Genomic DNA, 18,394 nt, shown 5'->3' on the forward strand with positions numbered 1-18,394 from the left:
TGTCATATATTGGTTGCTCAAAGCATGGAGATCACAATGTACACAATGGCAAGTATTATGAAAATTGGTGTTTCAATGCCCTCACATAAAGCATGAGAGCTATGCACATAAAACAGAAAACACCATTATTATTTTCACTTCTCCCCTTCATCAGTTCCATTTAAGTGGATTGTGAATTATTTACAGAAAAACAAAACTTACTTTTGAGGGAATGTAATGGATCAGGCAGCATCCATGGAAAGAATTGGATAGACAACATTTCAGGTCAAAATTTTACTTCAGGACCTTTGTTTCTCCTGCAGTCTGTTTTTCCACACTAGATTCCAGCATCTGCAATCCCTTGTGCCTCCATGCAATAATTTATGTATCAATTATTGATCAACTCTGGCTTGCCGTTGATACAAATCGATGAGTATTTGGTGCTTTTGAAAGCTATTTCAAGTACAAAGTCTTTAGAGAGATTGTTAAAGAACATTTTGGTGCCTTCAAGATTCCTGCACTAACCAGTTGCTCCTTGTAAATCATCCCTTAAAGAGCAATCCATCAATAAACTCTGCAAGTAGAAGAATCTGCAGTAGCATGCAACAGAGCACAAGATACCAACAGCAGCAGAAAAGCAACAGGAGGTTTTATCTGCCAAGAGACATAGAAAACAATTCACCAAATAAAGCACCAATTTTAGACTAGGAAAAGGAATACAATGCCAAACTGATTTCGACAATCAACTTGCAGGCCTGATTTCTTCCCGGGTGGTCAGAGGAAGTTGAAATATCACACAGGTACTCCCTGACTTACGATCATAATTAGGGCCAAAGGATCAGTCGTATCTCGAAATGGAAGCAAGTCGGAATTTGCCCGCGTGTGTGCAGCATCGAAGTCTTAAAGCAAACTTTTTAATTAAATGATTTTTTCATTGTACATTTGACGATAACAACTTAAAGCTTCCTGAATTTGTTGATCAACCTTGGCGAATCTTTTCACATTCTGGTCCATGCTTACCTTGTTAGCCAGGGTCCTAGGATCTGTAGGCTGGGTGCGTCCATCTTGATTCCTGTGCACATGTGCGAATCTTCAGTTGGTGCATGCACAGTGGGTTTATGTATTGGAGTTCAGTTGGTGCATGCGTGAGAGTTAAGGGTACAATATCATTAGGGCGCTTAACTCTCACGCATGCACCAACTAAACTTCAATACGGTAACCCATCATGCATGTACCAACCAAAGACTCGGGCATGCTCACATAAATCAAGATGGCCGTGCCCAGCCTACGGACCCCTGGATGCCGACTAACAAGTTTATTACACACATTTTGGCTCTTACATGCCATGTGTTCATGTTATAGTTTGTCAAATACCTTGTACAACATAATCTGTGTAAATTTTATTTTTTTTCTTTAAAAAAATTTCAGTTATATTGCATATGGACATAAGCCATATATGTTGAAAGTTGGGTAGTACCTGTATTACATACAGAAGGTCTTCTTTCAATGTGATAACTACATTTCAATCTTCTTTGTGTTGATCAGCATGGGGAGAAAGCAGATTTGCAAGGATTACAGGCCTGTAGAAAAAAAAACTAGTTGGTTCTGAATTTCCTGCTCACTGCTGTATGCAGAGTGTCAAACTCCAGTCAATAGTTCTGACTCCAGACTGCTGAGTTGAAGTGAATTTATACTACCCTGTGTCACAAATTCATGAAGAAAACACGTCCTCTGGATCACTTGATCTTTATTGCTCAATCAGCATCCTGCTGATCTGAACTTTTCAAATCCAACTGTCTGAGTCATCTGACTCCAATTGCCAGGTGCAGGCTTCAGATAAAATCCCTGCTGAAGTCTGCTGCAGCCCTACCCTTGGTGCATGTCAGTTTTGACTGCACACATATTGCTTTGCAGCTGCCACACATTCACTTTCATCTACAGGAGTGCAGCATATATTAAGATCAAGTACAGCATGTGGTAGGACAGTCCTTTGACATGCAAAGTAATTCTACCACCTGATCCAGGAGGAACTTTATAGGCACAAGTGGAATGGTCATGCCTTTTATCTTGCACTGAATGACCAACCTATAGAATTGTAGGTTAATTTGGGTACAATTGGGTGACACAGGTTTAAATAGCCAAAATCAGCTTCTACTCTAATTTTTTTTTAAAAACTTATAGTTCTTGCATGTTGAAATAAAAATAAAGAAGAGTCACCTCAGAAAAAGAAAAAGGCATGGCTTTACACCATCTACAGCAGATGATGAGATTAATGTGAGAGTAGGATGAGCTGGAATGTGAGAAGGAAGAAAAAGTATGAAGGTATTGTCGACTTTGATAGTTTCAAAATGGCTACTGCCCACAACTTGGGCAAAAGGCATTCTCATAATTAGCTGTACCATTTATCCATCAAAGCAGGTGTATGGAGCTCCACCTACCTGCCAATGGTGTAGTTTCTACTGCAAGTTGTGCACCATTTTGAATTACAAAATAGAGGTAACTATATTAATGAGTAAAAGGCAAGTTTCAATAGATGGAAGTATGTGTAGGCAATGCATGTGAGCTTTGCAACAGTAGTAAGCATGCAAGAGAGTTGTGGGACACTGTTAGGTCTGCTTTGTTCATGAATGAGTGAGACAAACACCAGGCTGAGTCGAAATCAGGGTTCTTTGTTCTTTATTACCGGATTGTAACACTTGCGACTAACAAAGTTAGTCGGAGAATGCATTCTGCCGTTATCAGCAAAATGGTGATTTTTTATACCCTTGGATACATGCTTAGAACATCATCATATCATTACTTGTCCAATGACTAAAACTGTTGCTATCCTTTCCCTGCTAGCTTCCTGCCTCTCAATCCATCAATGTCTCTCTTATCTTGTAAGTACAAGGATGCATTCTGTTACTCCTTAGTACTGGGTGACTCCTTCTCCGGTCCCATCTCATGATGTTTTACCTAACAGGAGTACAAGGACACCTCCCCTTCTTGTTACACATTCCCATCTCATGATGTTTTACCTTACAGACACACAGTATTCAGATCGAGAGAGACTGTTGCTAGATGGGTGACAGGAAGCAGTGAATTATATCCTGGAGCTGGTGCTAGGTTCACAAACCAGAATCACACTTAGAAAACAAAGAATGAATGATGGAGCTAGGTTTGACCCCAGTACAAGTATGAAAATACTAAGGCAGTGTAAAAAAAATTTTAAAACCTCCCACGTCTATGCAGTTTCAAGGTATTCTCAACTTGCTCCTGCCAAAGGCTTCATGGAAAACCCTTGAGCTGTAAGAGCATTCTTTTGCAGATGTATCCCACATTCATCATCTTGTCAGAAGTTGTCATTTTTACCTTGTTGGGACTCAACACCCCTCTCTGTAACTGGATTCTGGACTTCCTAACGGAAAGACCACAATTTGTAGGATAAGGTTGAGCACCATCACACTGAGCATTGGCACACCTCAGGCCTGTGTGCTCAGCCCACTCCTGTTCATGCTACAGACCCATGACTGCATGGCCAGATCCAGTTCCAACAGATTCATCAAGTTTGCAGATGATACAACAGTAGTTGACCTCATCAGCAACAATGATGATTCACCACAGGGAAGAGCTGGAAATCTTGAGATATGGTGTGAGAATAACAATCTGAGTCTCAACGTGGACAAGATGAAGGAGATGACGTGGACTTCAGCGGGACTAGGAATTTCCACCCTTGACGACACATCAATAATTCAGTAGTGGAGAAAGTAAGGAGCAGAAGTTCCTCGGAGTCCACTTAACAAGTAACCTATTGTGGACACACATCTCACTTGTCAGGAAGGCGCAAAAGCAACTGCACTTCCTGAGAAGACTGAAGGCTATTGGCCACCATTGTAACACCCTTGTGTCCTGGCTGGCTGCATCACAAAGTGGCACAGTTACTATAGAGATTTGGATCAGTGGTCAATCAACAGAACCATAAGAGTGGCAGAGAGGATCACTGGGATCTTCTCCCCCACCCCCTCCCTGCCCACATCGATGTGGCCTACTGGGATTGTTGTCTGAAGAGGGTGCGCAAAATTACTGAGGATCCCTTCCACCCTGCACAGAGCATCTTTCAGCTACTCGCGTTGGGAAAGAGATACAGGAGTATCAGAACCAGTACCACCAGGATGAGAAACAGTTTCTTTTTTGCAGGCAGTAAGAATGTAAAATGACCAAAGGAACTGCTCACACTAACCATCTGAGAATCTCATATTTACTCACACATACATGAATATAAAAATGTATTGTTTGTCTCGATGTGTGTTGTATCTGGCCATATGTCTGCATGTTTTCTATGGAGGACCAGAGAATGCTGTTTTGTCAGGTTAAACTTGTGCAATTGGTTGATAATAAACTTGAAACCAGAACACCATTGAGATATTTATTTCAGATAGTCCAATTTGTTTAACATATTGTAATAAATGAGTTATTCACTATGAATTAATCAATTATTTTAATGTAATCTTCATCATAAAATTGTGTACTGTATCAAAGCAAGCACCATTGTAGAAAATGGGATAAGAGTTCTCTTGGGATTATTAAATTCACTGACAACATATTAGCACCAACACTCTGTTGCACAGTGTGGTTGTGCTGGTTTCCTCCACAATTAACCAGGGAGTTTCAAGATTGATTGGATTAACCCAACCAAGCAATCAGTTAATCCCTCACAGTCTTATCTTTTTTTAAAAAAACATAATTGTGGGGCATTTATGTAGTGAATAAATTAATGGGATCCATTTTAAGCGATATTATAAACTTTCATATAGATGGGCAGAAATTAATTTGGTGTAATCAACATGAATGTGTTAAAGGAAGTGCCCATCTAATTAATAGAACCAGAGAACATTACAGCACAGAAACAGGTCCTTTCAGTCCTTCTAGTCTGTGCTGAACCATTTTCTTTGCCTGGTCCCACTGACCTGCACCTAATCCATAGCCCTCCATAACTCCCCCATTAATGTACCTGTCCAAATTCTTCTTAAATGTTAAAATTGAGCCCACATTCAGCACTTCAGTTCCACACTCCCACCACTCTCTGTGTGAAAAAGTCCCCCCTAAACTTTTCCCCTTTCACTCTTAACCCATGTCCTCTGGTTTGTATCTCATCTACCTTCAGTGGAAAAAGCCCATTTACATTTACTCTGTCTAGCCCCCTCATAATTTTAAATACCTCTATTAAACGTCCCCTCATTCTTCTACACTCAATGGAATCAAGTCCTAACCTGTTTAACCTTTTCTTATAACTCAGTTCAAGTCCAGGCAACATCCTAGTAAATCTTCTCTGCACTCTTTCCATCTTATTGATATCCTTCATGTAGTTAGATGACCAAATCTGCACACAATAATCCATATATGGCCTCACCAATGTCTTATACATTTCACCATAACATTCCAACTCCTATACTCAATACTTTGATTTATGAAAGCCAATATGCCAAAATCTCTCTTTACAATCCTATGAACCTTTGACACCAGTTTCAGGAATTATGTATCTGTATTCCCAGATATCTCTGTTCTCCCACACTTCTTAGTGCCCTACCATTTACCGTGTATGTCCTTTCTTTGTTTGTCCTTTACATTATGCAATACCTTACACTTGTCTTCATTAAATTCCATCTGCCACTTTTCAGTCCATTTTTCCAGCTGATCCAGATCCCTCTGCAAGCTCTGAAAACCTTCACTCTCCACGTCCACAATGCCTCAATCTTAGTGTCATCTGCAAACTTGCTGATCCAATTTACCACATCATCCAGATGATTGACATAGATGACAAACAACCATGGTCCCAGCACTGATCCCTGTGGTACACCACTAGTCACAGGCCTCCAGTCTGAGAAGCAATCATGGCTTCTCCTATTCAACTATTGTTGAATCCAGTTCATTAATTCAACATGAATAATTTAACAATTTTCTGCTGTAGTAACAAATATGATTGATGACAATACACTGCTTGATATCTGCAATAGCATTGTTTTTGTCAAGAACCCATAAGGTAGCTTTGTCAAAAATTGAATTGCTATGGATTAGGTGCAGGTCAGTGGGACCAGGCAAAGAAAATGGTTCAGCAAAGACTAGAAGGGCTGAAGGGACCTGTTTCTGTGCTGTAATGTTCTCTGGTTCTTCAAGAGAAGGTAGCATTGGACTCAAAAACCATCTCCATAAGCAGGAAGCAAAAAGTTATAAATGAATGATTTTTTTTTAGTATCCTGTCCTGTAGGTTTTAAATTTAAATCCGTACTTTGTGTCATGCATATAAATGATTTAGATAGAAAAACAAGGCATAAGGCATTCACGAATGATTCAAAATGCCATGAGATGGGCAGTGAGAAGGAAACTCAAGCCTGTGGGAGAATCTGCAGGAGGGATATTCTATGAGGCAGAAAAATGCCAAATGGAATGTTATGAAATACATGCAGAGGATAAAAATGAGAAGGAAAAGGCAATAAATGGGAGTATATTCAGTGGTCAATGTGGAAGGTCTGCCCACAGATTCACAAAGAGAGCAAGACAGATCAAAAATCTTTCAAAAGAGCAGATGGATGCTTTCCTTTGTTGGAACATAAGAATAAGGAGGTTATGCTGGAACACTGAGTACTGCATTCAAACCTTGTCACCGTATTACAGAAATAGGCGAATTGATCAGAGACAGTACAGAGAACATTAACAAATATGTTGCCAGGACAGGATATTTTTATTTAGGAAAGATTGCATAAGCTACAGTTGCTTTCTTGGAACACAGGAGGTTGAAGGGAGATTGAAAAACAAGATTATTAGGAGCCTTGATAGAATACCTCAGATGTGTAGAAACCCTTTTTATCCAGAATTGGGGAGTCTGAAATCTACTGTCTGAAGGAGTGGCAGAGGGAGAATTACTCGTCACATTTAAAATAAACACGTGTACTTCAAGAGCTGTGTCATGCAAAACTGTGGCTTCAAGGTGGTATTTGGCAGGTTTCTCTTCTGCAAATTGGCACAAGCACAATGGACATCCATGTTCTGGATTTTCTACAATACTATTAAATATAGAATTAAATTTTTAATTGAGAAGAACCCAAGCAGGTTCTAGCCATTTAGGAGAAAGGAAATAAACAAAAATATAAAAAGCTGCAGGTGCTAGAAATTTGAAGTAAAAACAGAAAATGCAGGAAAATCTTAGCTGTTCATGCAGCATCTGTGGCTAGAGAAGCATGATCAAAATTTCCTGTTGAAGATTTTCCATCAGAACTGGGAAGATTTTTTCCCCCTTCTCTCTGACCTGCCAAGATGGTTTTATTTTGTATTTTAAGCACAAAACAAAACATTGCTTTGCAGAATGAAAGGACTAAGTTCCTACTGAAAAATAAATACTCAGCAGGTCAGTCAACCTCTGTATAAAGAGAAACTGGGGAAATTAAAAGATTAAACAAGCAATAAAATGCAGAGTAAGGGAGGAGGTTAAGAGAACCAAAAGGAAATGTCTGATAGGGTAGAAGGTACGAAAGATTAAATGAAGAAAGAATGCAAGATGGTAACAAAAGGGTGAAGATGGTCATAAAAGGGCTGCCTGCAGGAATGGCACATTTTCACTTTTGTTCCCAAGTTACCAGAAAACTGGAGTAAATACTGAAGATCTGAAAGAATAAAGCTGTAATCTGAACAAATTCAACTGAAATTTTGAAATCAAATCTTGAGGAATTTGTCTAACATCACAATTGCTCCACAGCAGATGCAATATCACTGGCTTTCCTCTCAGTTCTGAATCACCTCGAAAACAGCAACTCATACGCTGCTCTTCATTGATTACAGCTGAGCCTTCAACACCACAATTCCCTCAGTGCTGGTTAGGAAGCTACAAACTCTCGTCTCTGTACCCCACTCTGCAACTTGATCCTTTACTTTCTCACTGAAAGACCACAACATCTCCTCCTCACTGATCATCAATACAGGCACACCCCAAGGATGCATGCTTAGCCCACTGCTCTACTCATTATACACCCTGTACTGTAGCCAGGCACAATTCCAATGTCAGCTACAAGTTTGCTGATAACACTACAGTTGGTCGCCAGAATCACAAACGGCAATGAGGAAGCGTACAGGAAGGGGATAGATCAGCACATTGAATGGTGTAATGACAACAACCTTGTGCTCAATATTAGCAAAACCAAGATGATTGTGGACTTTAGAAGGAAGTCAGGGGAACACAACCCAGTTCTCATCGAGGGATTAGTAGTGGAGAGGGTCAAGGACTTCAAGTTCTTGGGTGTCAATATCACTGAGGATCTGTCCTGGATCCTCCATGTTGATACAATTGCAAAGAAGGCTCATCAGCCGCTATACTTTGTGAGGTGTCTGAGGAGATTTGGTATGTCACTGAAAACTCAAAAATTTCAAAAGGTGTACCATGGAGAACATTCTGGCTGGTTGCATCACTGCCTAGTATGGAGGTGCTAACTCTCAGGACAAGAATAAACTCCACAGGGTTGTTAACTAGGCCTGTGAGATCACAGGCACCAGACCACTCCATTAAGGGCATCTACATGAGACGATGTCTTAAAAAAATGAAGCCTCTATCTTCAAAGACCCCCACCACCGAGGCCATGCCCTCTTCACTCTGCTACCATTGGGAAAAGGTACAGGTGCCTAAAGACAAGCACTCAATGGCATACGTTATAGCTTCTTCCCCATTGCCATCAGATTCCTGAATAATCAATGAATCAAAGACACTGCCTTACTTTTCGTGCTCTATTACTATAAAATTTAAAAAATAAATAAGTTTGTAACATGGTTGTAAGACAAATGTTTGCACTACGATGTTGCCACAAAACATTGAATTTCAAGATTTGTTAAGGACAATAAATTCTGATTCTCATTTTGAGGACTTAATGCTGAATTCAACAACTTCAGATGATCATTTTGATTATTTTCCTTCAGCACTCAGTTGGATGTAAACACTCAAGTTTCTACATCAATCGTTAAACATGGTAGTTGCATTATTTCCAAGTCATCCTCTGGTAAAAAGTAAATCTCTGCCCCACATCCTTTACAGATAATCTTAGGTTGTATTTGTTGGTTCATTATTACATATTTGGTGCAGTAGAAAACAGAAAAGTCTCACTCCCAGATGAGTTCAGTGCCTTCTACACCCGATTGACCACCAGAACTAGGAAGTATCATTATATACCCCCATGTTCCCTGATGATCCTCTACTGTTAGTATCTAAAGATGACATGTGGGCTGCCTTCAGGAGAGTGAATCTAAGGAAAGCATTTATTCTGGAACCCAGCCGAGTTGTGAAAATTTGCACTTACCAACTGACTAATGTATTCACTATGTTCAACATCTCACCCTGGCTGGACATGGTGCCCACCTGTTTCAAACAGGCCTCAATTATTCCAGTGCTCAAGAGTTTGGTAACCTGCCTAAATGACTACAGACCAGTGGCTCTCATATCCACAGTGAAGAAGTGTTTTGAGAGATGAGTGTTGAAGTACATAAGCCCCTCTCCAAGCGGTGACATTGGTGCATTCCAATTTGTCACCTGCACCAACAGGTCTTCAGCAGATGCCATCTTGCTGGCACTGAACAAAACCCTGGAAAACCTGGATAGCAAAGACATATACATCAGGACTACAGTTTTTCATTCAACACTATCATCCCTGAAAACTGATCAGCAAACTTCAAGACCTGGGCCTCACTACTCCACTGGATTTTCTCACCTCCAGACCACAATCACTGCAAATTGGCAAGAACATCTCCTCCACCATCTCCATCAGTACTGGTGTAACATGGGGCTGGGCACTGAGCTATCTGCTCTTCTTGCCTGGGACTGTGAAGCTTGGTACAACACCAACACCATCTACAAATTTGCTGACAATGACTGTATTGTATAATCATTTCTTTGCAATTATTTCTTTGTTTACATTTCTCTTTTTTGTATATCTATCTTTTCTTGAATATAGTGGGTTTTGAACTACTGATTATTAGAAATTCTGCCTGGCCCACAGCAAAAAGAATCTCAGGGTTGTATGTGATGTTATGTCTGTACTCTAACAATAAATCTGAGTTTTGAACTCTGATCTCTCTGTAGTATGAGTAATGAAATCTTGGGATTGCAGAGTTTAAACTGCACGACACATTCACATACAACAGAAAATACCAGCAGGTTTCAGTTTTCACAGGAAAAAAAATTAAAGCATAGGATTCACAAAATCCCAACTGCTTACATCTATTCCTGTGTCTTTAAAATAGAAAAATAACAAAAAAGTGCTCATCAAGCCCAAAGATCAACCTTTTTGTGCACCTTTCAGCTCAATGTCACTGTCCCATCGCTATGCTCTTCCCAACCCTTACTTCCACCAAGTTATGATGTACATGGAGATGATAGTGAATGATGAGTGTGATAAACCACTGGTTAGCCACACCTATTGGCTATTGTACCTGTGGCCCCTCCCCACAGCCTCCTCCTCAATGCAAGACAGTTGAACAGTGTGGATGTGCTATTGTTCTTAAGTGAATAAAAGCCTATTGGTTTCTCAACAATACTCTCTCAAGTAATTGATGGTGCATCTATTTTATTCACTTAAAAGTTTTTTTTTAAACAATGGAGCAGATCCTGAAGCCAGAAAAGTTGGAGATCAACCCTCAATCACCTGAGGGATCCACCAACTTTGAGCTCTGGCTGCACTGGTTTGAACCATTCCTGCAGGCTTCCTCCACCATTGTGCAATCAGAGACGATATGGTACAACTGCTGCTCTCCCGGGTCGGCACCTTGATGTATCCCATGATCAGGGACGTTACATTGTACCAGGAAGCCATGGACATACTCAAAGACAGTACCTGCATAAGATCAATGTTGTCTATGTCAGACACTTTTTAGTGACCTGCAAACAACAATCCGGTGAGTCCATCACCGAATATCTTCGGACCCTGTGAGCACTCGGCAGGGTTTGTGAATGCAAGACCATGTCTGCCACAGAGTATACAGAGGACCTGTGTCATGGAGATCAGGTCGAACTACATCCGACAGAGACTCTTGGAACAAGGGGAGCTCAGTCTGCAGAGAGCAGTAGAGCTGGCAGGTATGCTGGAGGTGGCTCTCTAGAAAATGGAGGCCTACTCGACCGACAATGAGGCTGCCATCCCTTCACTCTGCTAATGACTTCACCATGGCGATCACCTCCTGTCACCTTCGTCTGTTTCTGATGGCGACCCGACCACCGCCAAGGTGCTTCGGGAGCACCTAAAGTGCTACTTCTGTGACCTGGGCAAGCATCAGAGGAAACTCTGCCCAGTGAAGGATTCAATTTGCTCCAGCTGCGGGAAGAAGGGCCGCTATGCCAAAGTGTGCAGGTCGAAACCTCTTCCTAGCAGCGCCACGAGTGGATTGTGGGGGTCGCTATCCTGGACACTCATCACCGTTGCGATCTTTTGGGGGGGGGGGTGTGGCACCACCATCTTCAGGACCCAGCAGCGCCACATGCAGACTGTGGAGGCCGCCATCTTCTGGATCCCTCTCACCCTTGTCACAGCCTCTTTGCACTGCTACCTTCAGAAGGCTGCCGACCAGCACGTCTAGATTCAAGAGTAGTTTATTCCCAACAACACCTCTAGATTCAAGAGTAGTTTATTCCCAACAACACCTCTAGATTCAAGAGTAGTTTATTCCCAACAACACCTCTAGATTCAAGAGTAGTTTATTCCCAACATCACCTCTAGATTCAAGAGTAGTTTATTTCCAACAACAATCAAGCTCTGGAACCCATCCTTGTTACACTAATCATGGCCTGTTCTAACACCACAAAAAATGACAATCTGCATGATTACAGTCACTTTTTTTTGCACTGGGATAATGGTAAATATTTATTATTTATCTTTTGTATTTACTGTCATTTTTATTTAATTATCTATACAATTGTATTTTTCTTTCACAGGTTCAGCTGAAGCAAGAATTGTACATTGTATAATTTATATGACAATAAAATCATTATTACCATTGATTTCCAAATATAAATCATTAATGGATCAGAGTTTAGTTGCTAATTTCCTTTATTGGTAGAAACTCTTCCTTTATGCTTTTGTATTCTATGCTAGATCACCCTCATGCTCTTCTGCCTTCATGTAATTTTTAGTTTGTCTCTGGTCGTTGACAAATATTTTCCGATCTTTGGTCACCACTAATCTTCATATCATTGTGTAATTGTTCTTTAAATTTGATATCAACTTTAACTTAGCCAAGAATCATATATTCTTCTCACCCAGTCCCCATTCTCATTGAAAAAATGAAACACTTCCTTAAATGTCCATCCTTGTTTTTCTTTTCATTTTAAAATATCGTTCTTGAGTTTAATTTAAAAATAATATGCATATATGGATTCAATACATAAGCTGGAATACAAGAAAGAAAATAATTTGTATATTTCAAATAAAACCTTGATCATACATAGTCCAAATTCTGTGCACCCTTCCCAGTCAAACCCATTATATCAAAATACTAAAAAGTTTAAAAAAAAAACAAGGAAAAAAAAAACCCTGATAATCAAACCCTTCCCTCTAAACAAGGAAAACTTGCATATCTAAAATGTATGGGAAACAGGACTGTGGTGGTACACCACCGGCCTACTGTAGGGGGCAACCTCTGTACCTGCAGGAGTGTAAGGGGACAGGACAACACCTGGCTGGCTGTCAATCAGTCGGCCTGAATGGATCAAGCTCCACCCGGTCGGGTGTCTATCACCCTCCGGGATATAAGCCTGTGCCGGCCTCCTGAGGCCTCACTCAGAGTTGCTGCAGCCACAGCCAGCCTGGCTCTGTGGAAGTCTTTGGGATTAAAGTGTGTGTCTGATTCTGGCTAACAGTGCACTACAAGGACGACATTCGGAGACCAGACAACGCTGATCGGGAACATCCAAACTCCCTAATTTGTTAAATCCATATGCTGATTCACCATATCATTCTTTTATTTAATTTTCAAGTCCACTCAGCTAATTCTATCATATTATTTTAATGGTTTTTACATTTAGAACACGTTGCAGGCTCAAAATTTTCACCTTTAAACTGGATGATTTATTTCAGAGGCCTTTTCATTATTAAATATATGAGTAACTTTAAGAGGTCAACCTGAATTTTTAATAGAAATTTCTCTTACTCAAATGGACATTTATATTTGATTTGCTACATGACAAGAGTTCTGAACAACAAAGTGCATAGAGTGGATTACATAATTTAGACAAAACATTGATCCCGACAACACAATTTAGAAGTGATTTTCTCTCAGATAAATTACTTTTTCCATTCATTTTCACATGCCTGTGTTATGTACGATCATTCAGTCCATTCTGTGTCAACTTAGCAGTGTGCTCAACAATGAACATTTCAACATCATAATGCTATAGTTTCAGAGGCGAGCTGTTCAAAGTGGCCCTGAGACGACATTACCAGCTGCAAGCTGAGTGTTCAAATACCCCTCCAAAAGCCTGACCACAATTATCACACTGAATTTCCCATGCAGTACCAAGGGAGGTATAAACCGAGTCCTTGACTGATTTCTCAGGTGGACTTGCAAGATTTATGGCATTTTTCAGATGAATCTGACTAATCCTTATCATTCAAATGAAACCACTGAATAAAGCAATCATTATCATTTGCTGTTTGCGAGATTTTGCTGTACTCAAATTGGCTATATGCTTTAAATGAATAATTGCCTTCGTAAGTACTTATTTGGTTATAAGGTGCTTTGGAATGCCCCAAGGATGCTATTTAAATTCAAGTGCTTTCTCAATTTCTAATTGCTTCAGAGCAGTCAGGAAAAGTAACTTTGCCAGAGTTTTCAGATGTATTAAATTGTAATAAACAGAAAGAGCATTTTTGAAGTCAGCTCTTTGAAGACCACAGCAATGAAAAAAGATTTATATATTTTCATTCCAATTCAATGTCCAAAACGCGACTTCACTCAAGCCTGAAAGCCTCATATCATTATTTATGCAGCTGCAAATTGGTCTCCTAAATGAACTCGAGCAAGGGGTGGATAATTGCTCAGGTCAGACAGGAAACAACCAAGAGAATACATACTGCCCTTGTAATCAAGAGTGAAGCATCAGGGAAGAAAATGAGAATCCCAGAATGAAACTCAATAAAAGCCAAAAAATATATAATGAAAATAATACCCAATGAATTTGGTTGAAAAGTCCTAACATTTGAGTTCCATATGCTGGCATACAAGACCCAATTTGAACCTTAAAAATGTGACCCCAAAACCAAGGGTTATCTTATACGCCAAGTATAAAATCTGACTATGGTTTAAAGTGTCCCCCAAGGCAATGGAGAACAGCATAAACACTGACATAACTCCTACAGTCCAACCACTTTATATTTTTCCACTGAAACTTGCATTTGGGAAGCTTGATTAATAGCAATGTTATACTAAAACAATAAAGATGTATTATAAATTTATCATACCTTAAAATAACAGCACAGTTTTCAAAAATAGCATGGGAATATGTTCAGGTGTCAATTAACAGAGGGAACAAAGAGCTGCCTAGCCTGGAATAACAGTTATTCCTGGTGGATTAACCTCAGTTGTACAACCACTTGACCATTCAAGGACTATGTTCGTGAACAATGGAATGAGTGGATGATTAGTGGCAAAAAGTCATATAGAAAAGGAGGAGATATATGTGCTCCAGAACTGGATGTACTGCATGATTTTGTTAACAATGCATGGAATGATATTAATATGGAAACAGTCATCAAGTCTTTTACAAAGCCCAAAATATCTAATTCACAAGATATGCTATGGGAGGATGAGAAGGAAGTTGATGCTACTGTACTTCATCTGATTCTGGGTTTGATCCTTCTGTGGATTCACTGATAAATGCATCTCAAGAACTTCTGATGTCAGATGTCAATGATGAAGGATTTTATTTAGGATGACTGAAGAAGTAATAATTTTATTAAAATAGGCTAATAATATTTAAACCTTTACTGGGTAATTTGCTTTTAAAATATTGTGAATCAAGTAAATGGTAAAATTATACTTGACACCATGTTTGTTCCTGTAAAAGAATCAACTCCTAACTGATGTCACTGGTGTTTATGTTACACCAGCGAGGAACTTTTGATGCATATTATGGGAGGTCATTGACAGATATTTGCTCATACTTGAAATTAATTGGTTAAATTTTAAATAACTAAGACTGTGTTGCTTAGTCATGTGCTTAACAGCATCACTTCACTGGTCAATGGGATGGTTGGTCAAGGACTACTGGGCCAGTAAGCTCTCAGCAGTAAGTGCCAAAAATTGGGGTAGTCTAATACAGAAAGTACTTTAAAGTGGAGATTTTGTGGGTCACCTTTTACACCCAGTCACCTTATACAGCAACATACATGGTATTAAATTTGGAGAGTTACTAATTACACAAAATACAGCAGAAGGAAGTACCATTAAAATTATCCATTTGGTTTTTACTTTTGTTTTCAAAAATAAATTTAATTCACAATAAATCTATGCACAAAGGAAACACAGCAAAGTCATTTTGCGTATTCATATATCTATTCCATTATAGTATATTACAACATTAATCCTCTAATTTGCTTCTCGCACCATTGCCACTAATGTGGCCTCTTGTAGTGACTCCTATCTATGTTGTTTGAGGGCCTTCTCCTCTGGTCTCAGCCCCCTCAATGTCTAGTCGAGGAAGGACCCTAGATTGTGGTCCTTTCCCGGAAAGCCTCACGTTGGTTGAGTCAAGCTTTAATGCATCCCTCAGCACATACTTCTGCAGCCTGGAAAGACCCAGTTGGTAGCAATCCCTCACTGACATCTTCCTGTGCTGGAAGGGCAACAGGCTTCAGGCAGATCAAAGAGAGTCTTTCACTGAGTTGATGATCTTCTGGCAGAACTAATCATTTTTAATCACGGGCAATGATTAAAAACAATAAAAAGCACCACTTTTCTGATAGCTCACAACTGAGTGTTGGGTTTTGGTGACTTCAGTGTCATTACATGGGTAAGACATGGAACACTCCAGTTTATTTCTTTGCTAGATGTTGCAGAGGCAGGAACTTCAGTTCCAAAATATTGGCAATTTCCAGAAGTGCAGATGGGTAAGAAATACAAATTTTTACCGACTCGTACTTTGTGCTGAGAATATTATTAATGGCCTAGTTCTGTGACACAGCACTTCGCTATTACTTGGATTCATTGTCCTCACTTTCTCTTCATCCAACAGTATCAATGATGCAATGGTTATAAGCAAAATGAGATGCATTACCCATAAATTTTAATACATTAATTTAGTGATACACAAGTCAGAAGATCATGGGTTCAAATACCACTTTAGGTCTAAACTTGCCCTGCCATGTTAAAAGCACAGCAGAGAGTATTGTACTGTCAGAAATGACTTGTTCAATTGCCCCTTCTCTACATAAAATATCCCATGGTGTTATTCCAGGAAGAGCCGAGAAGTCTGCCAGAGTCCAAGGCAAAGACCAAAATAAAACTATTACTTGCTTTGCTGCTGCCTGTAGAATTCTAAAGAACACAAATCAGCTATGAGATTTCAAAAGCAGCTCACTGGTAGTTAAGAAATTTGAGATGCTTTTAAAATTACCAAAGACTGTGTATTTACAAATTCAATTATTGACGCTCCCAGCCACTCTCACATTTGAATTATTTATTTTAGATTTTCTGGGGCATTTCATCGTTTACTTGGCTTCACTCTCTCAATACATAAAATTAACATAACTGAAGAGCAAATAGTCTGGATACCTAAAATCTGAAATAAAAAGAGAAAATATTGATTGGAGGGCAACTTGCAGATCTACAATACTTCCATTTCCAGAAGGCAATTGATAAATAAGGTGGCACATCAATGATTTTTACAGAAAATAAAACTCTCATAGCATCTGGAGGTATCATATTTTTTTATTTTTCTTGGCCTCTGTCGGTCGTGATCGACCACGGGTATTGTACCTCTAGTAGTCCCTGGTTTGTTTAGCAGTGTCGATTGTGGCTATGAAGGACAATTCTGGAACAGCAGGCTCTGCCACAGTTGCTGCAAATATAGGGTATTGTTGAATTGCTGCCCACTTCGCTTAGCTCTCTGCTCCTCAAACTGACTCAAGATCACTCTTTCGCCTTGTTCTAGGTGATGAGCATATGATGCATCATATTTTATATATGATACATCATCATATTCAGTACATCACATATTATAATGGCACGATTAGTGCAACACGATAATTGCACCAGTGACCTGGGTTCGAATCTGCACATTCTCCCTGTGTCTACATAGGGATTACTCCCACATTCCAAAGATGTCTGAGGTTAGTAGGCCAATTGGTTAAATGGGTGTATTTGAGCGATGTGGGCTTGTGGGCCAGAAGGACTTATTAACATGCTGCACCTCTAAATTTAAAACAAATATGCTATGAAAAGAGGAACATGGGGCTCAAATGAAAGAGTGCATGGTCAAATGGTTTTTTTTTCTGGATGGCAAGATACAACAAATGATGCATCATAGGTATTGGTGTTGAGGCTCCAATGTTTCAGTTCACATAAATGACTTGGATGAAGGCACAGAAGCTATTCTTGCTGATAGTGCAAAGATTTGACAGAAAGTGAATTATGAAGAGGACATGAGGAGGCTGCAGGAAAATAAATTAGCAAAAGAGCAAACATCTGGCAAGTCAAGAATAATGCAAGACAATGTGAAACTGTTTATTTTCCCAAGAAATATAAAACAAATATATAATGTAAATAGCAACTGAATGCAGAGGTATGAGATGCAGAGACCAGAACAGGAACAGACAAATCTTGTTTCATCTTCTATTCTCCCTGTCAATCACCTCCACTTGGACACATCTCATTCTTCTTTGTTCCAAGGAGAGAAGCCCCAGCTCTATTACCTTGTCACACAAGATGAATTTTCCAATCCAGGCATAATCCTGGTCATCTCCTCTGCATCCTTTCCATAGCTTCCACATCCTTCCAGTAATGAGACGATCAGGACTGGACACAATATTCCAAGAATCAGAATCTATTGTCATGAACAAGACATGGAATTTGGTGTTTTGTGGCATCACAGAGAAAAGATTCATATTATGAAGCATCTTCCAACAATAATATATTAAAAAATTAAAATTAGTTAAGCACCTAAAGTAAGGCAGTGTCTTCGGTTCATTAATTATTCAGGAATTTGATGGCAGCGGGGAAGAAGCTGTCTTTGTGCTGTTAAGTGCTCATCTTTAGGCTCCTGTACCTTTTTCCTGATGGTAGTGGGCTGATATCGCCTCAAACCGTGCATCTTGGCGCCTCACAGTTCGGCGGGCAGCAACCTCCTTTGAAGAAGACCGCAGAGCCCACCTCACTGACAAAAGGCAAAGGAGGAAAAACCCAACACCCAACCCCA

General features: G+C 39.7%; 1 protein-coding gene across 5 annotated transcripts in view; it reads right to left on the reverse strand.

The window, feature by feature from the left end:
• The window catches only part of kcnh3 (potassium voltage-gated channel, subfamily H (eag-related), member 3), a 698,780-nt gene that overhangs the window by 650,879 nt on the left and 29,507 nt on the right, over positions 1-18,394 (reverse strand). For 3 of the 5 annotated variants that reach the window (XR_011356507.1, XR_011356506.1, XR_011356508.1), the window contains exon 4: positions 17,680-18,022. The exons of the other annotated variants lie outside the window; for them this stretch is intronic. The gene's annotated coding sequence lies outside the window, so the exon portion shown is untranslated. Of the gene's footprint in view, positions 1-17,679; positions 18,023-18,394 lie in introns of those variants that run through there. 5 annotated transcript variants of the gene reach the window in all.

This window comes from Narcine bancroftii, chromosome 4, assembly GCF_036971445.1.
Source record: "Narcine bancroftii isolate sNarBan1 chromosome 4, sNarBan1.hap1, whole genome shotgun sequence".
NCBI lineage: Eukaryota > Metazoa > Chordata > Chondrichthyes > Torpediniformes > Narcinidae > Narcine > Narcine bancroftii.